Below are 5,210 nucleotides of genomic sequence, written 5' to 3' on the forward strand. Positions count from 1 at the left end.
GCATCCCAAGAGGAGAAGGCGACCTATAGCAGTGGTCCCCAACCTTTTTTGGGCCACGGACCAGTTTAATGTCAGAAAATATTTTCACGGACTGGCCGTTAGAGTGGACAGATAAATGTATTACGTGACCGAGACAAGCATCAAGAGTGAGTCTTAGACAGATGTAACAGAGGGAATCTGGTCATTTTTTAAAAATAAAACATCGTTCAGACTTGAATATAAATAAAATGGAAATAATGTAAGTTATTTATTCTTTCTCTGTGGACCGGTACCAAATGGCCCGCGGACTGGGGTTTGGGGAACATCGACCTATAGCACTTTTGATGATCTAGACCAGGGGTCCGGAACCTTTTTGGCTGAGAGAGCCATGAACGCCACATATTTTAAAATGTAATTCCATGAAAGCCATACAATATGTTTAACACTAAATACAAGTAAATGTGTGCATTTTATTTAAGACCAACACTTTTAAAGTACAATAAGTCTCTGAATTCTTTTTAATAATGTTGTTATGCTGTTGCTAATCAATGATGAATAAAGTACTTCTTACCATTAATGCAACTTCTGGTGCTGCATGGTTTTGCTGACGGCTTTGTAGTCTGGTTGATATGTGGTGAGGTTAAGCTTCATGCAGGCGCTGAGACTTCCATCCATTAAACGTGATCGTAGGTTGGCCTTAACATTCTTTAGATGTGAGGAAGACTGCTCACGTGCATACGTAGAGCCAAACATTGTCAGTACAGCAATACTCACATACTGCAGTGTGTGGTATGTGACAGGAAGCGCGTTCCAAGTTTTGACAATCAGCTGGTCCGTGGGTTGAAGATTTTTCATTTCTCCCCACTTGTGTTTGCTCGCCAACTCTGCTTGCTGTCGTGCAAGTCTTTCCAAATCTTCATTCAGCGACTTGAACTTATTCACCCCCATGTCTGAGGCCTTCAGGTCAGCAGTTTGTAGCTCAAAATCTCTGACAGAGACACCAGGCATGTAACTCAGGTCGGCGCTGTCCACTGCACACTCATGTGGACAGGTGATGAACTTAAAAAGACTAGTGCGCTCACGAAATTCTCCAAAGAGCGCTTTGAATGACTGCAGGAGATTAGATGTGAAGCCCGCTAGCTGCTGGAGATCAAGATGTTGAGCAGGGTCACTTGCTGTGCATGCATCTTTAAACTCCCCCAGTTTTTCAAAGTGTAATAAACTACCTATTTCAATGTCATAGATGAAGAGTTCCAGCTTGTTTTCAAATGCAAACGCTGCCTGTTGAAGGGATAAGACTGTATTTCCAACGCCTTGCATTTTCACACTGAGCTGGTTCAGATGTTCAGTCATGGCCACGAGATAGTAGAACTTCAGGAGCCACTCAGTGTTAGCTAACTCAGGATGCCGGACGTTTTTCATTTCAAGAGAAGTCCGGATTTCGCTCAGACAAGCAAAATGGCTGAGCACCTTCCCTCTTCACAACCAACGCACAATGTTGTGCAGAAGCAGACCAGGATAATTATTCCCAACTTTATCCAGCAGTGTTTTAAACTGGTGATCATTTAAAGCTCGGGCAACAATAAAGTTGACCACCAAATGACCAGCGACATCACCTCACCAAGCTGCTCACCACACATCTGAGCACAAAGCGCCTCCTGATGTAGGATGCAGTGAAAACTTAGGATGGGTCTCTTTTCATGTTCACGAAGAAGCGCTACAAATCCTCTGTCTTTCCCCACCATGCACGGAGCACCATCAGTACACACTGAAATAAGTTTATGCATTGGTAGATTTTTTCTTCTTTAGCGAACTCAGTGAAAGACTTGAATAAATCCTCCCCTCTTGTTGTCTCTTTCATAGGCAAAACAGCAAGACTTTCCTCACGAAGTGTGTCACTGACAGCATACCTTGCAATCACGCTGAACTGGGATAAATGGCTTACGTCTGTTGACTCATCCAAAGCGAGAGAAAAGAATGGTGCTGCATTTATGTCCTTCACGTGTGTTGCCTCAATTTGATTTGCCATCATGATGGTACGATTGTGAACAGTTCTTGCTGACAGAGGCATGTCTTTTATTCATTTGATTATCTTGTCTTTATCTGAAAAGTCGTCAAAAAGTTCATTGGCAACATCAAGCATGAATGTTTTGGCATACTCCCCATCTGTGAATGGCTTTCCGTTTCTCACAATTGCTAATGCACCAGCAAAGCTAGCCGAATTCCAGTCACCTTGTTGGGTCCAAACACGGAGTTGCTGCTGACTAGTTTGCACTCTGCACAGTAGCTCTTGACATGCTTTCTTCCTGCTGTCTGACGCTGGATATTTCGATGCTAGTGTAGTATGGTGTGTGTTGAAGTGTTGCTTTATATTTGACCGTTTCATCGATGCAATTTTATCATTGAATATTACACACACTGTAGAACCTGCTCTCTCCACAAAGGCAAATTCCTCTGTCCATTCCTGCTGAAAAGTACGATACTCCTCATCTTGTTTTTCTTTTAGCCATCTTCTTCGTCAAAAGGGTTTCTGCAATTAGCTAGCTGACTACTTGATTAAAATGAGAGAAGTTTACTTCCTGACCTCACAATGACCTGTGTACTTTATGCATTATCCAATAAAAATTTGGAGGGCAGCTGTGATTGGCTCCAGCCACCTGCAACTATGAACATGAGTGGTAGGAAATGAATAGATTGTAATATATGAGAATATTTTATATTTTTAATGTTATTAATTTTTTTTATTAAAGATTTGTCTACAGCCAAATGCAGCCATCAAAAGAGCCACATTTGGCTCGTGAGCCATAGGTTCCCGACCCCTGATCTAGACTCTGAAGTCGCACAGCATTATTTTGCTAAGAGACAAGCTTTCCCATGTTCAATGAAGGAGAACATAGACCCCCACCTACCCACCCACCTATTGATGGTAGAGGTGTCAAAGTCATAGCAGAAGAAGAGCGATTGGGATGAGATCTACTATTATGGTGGCTTCTGTGGATTTGCCAAACAACAGAACATCTTTTCTCCGCTATATCGGAATCACCTGTAACTCTTATTAGACTAAACTGTGTAACAGACTCATCCTTCAAGCAGCCAGAGACACTTAATACATCCTTGAGGCTTCGGAAGAGTCACTACTAAGGACTGCTCTATAAAGTGGCTGTGTTGTTCAAAACTATCTTATACAGTACTGGGGGCTTGTTGGAGGCTAGGTCTAAGGTTAAATAAAAATGTTATTCACGTAGTATATGCAGCTGTGTCCCAGCAGATCATGGAGAATTCAACAGTTGGATCTGTGGTACTGCTCTGCACTGCCCCCAGGTGGGCAGGGGGCACACATCTAGGAGGCTGCTTCTTGTATTTGAGTGAATTTGTAACTGCTTTTGTTGCCTGAATTTCAAAATGGAGATAAAAACTCTTACTTTACAGGGTTGTTAAGAACATTAGATGATAAAGTATGTAGAGAAATGACGGTCACATAGTAAGCACTCTTTACATATTTTTTATTATTATAAGATACCATTACAAGTACCTTGAAAGCCCAATTCTATGAAATCTGAGGCCTCTGACAATTTGGTGCAATACGATAAAGGTGCTCAGGGGTGGGTGGCCATCCTTGTGTTGTCATCCCTTGGGTGCCTCCCAGGGGTCCCCAAACTACAGCCCGCAGGCCGCATGCGGTCCCCTGAGGCCATTTATCTGCCCCCCGCCGCACTTCCAGAAGGGGCACCTCTTTCATTGGTGGTCAGTGAGAGGAGCATAGTTCCCATTGAAATACTGTTCAGTTTGTTGATTTAAATTTACTTGTTCTTTATTTTAAATATTGTATTCGTTCCCGTTTTGTTTTTTTACTTTAAGATATGTGCAGTGTGCATAGGAATTTGTTCATAGTTTTTATAGTCCGGCCCTCCAACGGTCTGAGGGACAGTGAACTGGCCCCCTGTGTAAAAAGTTTGGGGACCCCTGCTCTAGACTGTAGCCCAGTCCAAGTTCTCCTTTCTCTTTCAGCAGGGCAGGGCCAGGGCCAGGCCACAGGAAGCTGCTCCGGGTCCTGTCTGTGTGCTAGAGTCTAGAGGGCCAGGGCTGACCCTCAGCAGGAGGGTGCTGTTGAGGACAGGACACAGGCGCAGGCCACTCTGATACCTCACAATGTCATGTGGCACCATGGTGGGGTGGGTGATTCCAGCAGTTATTATCCTGGGGCAGACCATGTTCTCGATTGGAACTCAGAGAACCGGGGCAGCAGGCTCTGTGGCAGCCTCCACGGGTCAGGGCGACGTTCCCAGGGGTCACAGGACTTGCAGGAAGTGGAAGTGCAATGGGTTTCTCCCAGGGTGACCGACCCAGTGGGTGAGGTCCCAGCACAGTGCGGCGAACGCGGGCGGTCCGCGGGATGCTGGAAGTTCTCGGTCCAGGACAGAGCCCGCACGGTCCCAGCCAGGACGTGGCTGCCGCATCCCGGCTCAGCCTCGGGGCTCCCCAGGCTCCCGCACGCCGCAGCCTGGACTCTGGGCTCTGGGCTCGGTGGCAGGCCCGGGCGGTGGGAACCGAGGGGAGACCCTGGGAAAGCGGGCGACAGAAGTTTACTCGAGTGTTTGTTTCCCGCGCCCGCGCGCCTCGAAACCGGAAGCCCCACAGGCCGGGCCGAGCGGGCGGCCCAGCGCCGCCACCGGCGACAGCGCGCCGAGCTCGGCGGCGGTTCCCTCGCCGCCAGGGCGGGCCGGCGGCAACAGGGAGCTGCGGCGGCGGCGGGGCGCCGGCGGGAAGGCCGCCCAGCTCCGGCGGCGCCCGGAAAAGCGGCAGCGGAGGCTGCTTTGGCGCTCCGGCGGGAGGGAGCGAGGCGGCCGGCGGAATAACGCTTGTAGGAAGAGCGAAGGGGACATCATGCGTCTGCACCAGGATGGCCGAGTGGTTAAGGCGTTGGACTTAAGATCCAATGGACATATGTCCGCGTGGGTTCGAACCCCACTCCTGGTACATGAGTTCCCTTTTTCCTTTAAGTGTTTTTATTTTGTTGATATTATTGTTTACATGTAAATTTCACCAAGCACACCACACCGTGGGCTCAAGCGTTCGGTCTCTGGGCTGGGAGAGGCGGAAGCCCGACAACGCGCTGCCCCTCTCCCCGGGCCGGGCCGCGCGGCGAGCGGGCTCGGCTGGGGCGCGATCGTGGCCCGGTTTCCGGGGCGTCGCACCGGCGCTGGGCGCTCGGGGGGCCGGCGGGCGGGCTC

At 48.5% G+C, this 5,210-nt stretch overlaps 1 non-coding gene across 1 annotated transcript; it reads left to right on the forward strand.

Moving 5' to 3' along the window:
• The first annotated feature begins 4,873 nt into the window (after positions 1-4,873).
• TRNAL-UAA (transfer RNA leucine (anticodon UAA)) lies at positions 4,874-4,956 on the forward strand. The gene has a single exon. It is a non-coding gene; the product is annotated as a tRNA-Leu (tRNA).
• Positions 4,957-5,210: the final 254 nt, after the last annotated feature.

Source organism: Saccopteryx bilineata, chromosome 12 (assembly GCF_036850765.1).
Source record: "Saccopteryx bilineata isolate mSacBil1 chromosome 12, mSacBil1_pri_phased_curated, whole genome shotgun sequence".
Classification (NCBI taxonomy): domain Eukaryota; kingdom Metazoa; phylum Chordata; class Mammalia; order Chiroptera; family Emballonuridae; genus Saccopteryx; species Saccopteryx bilineata.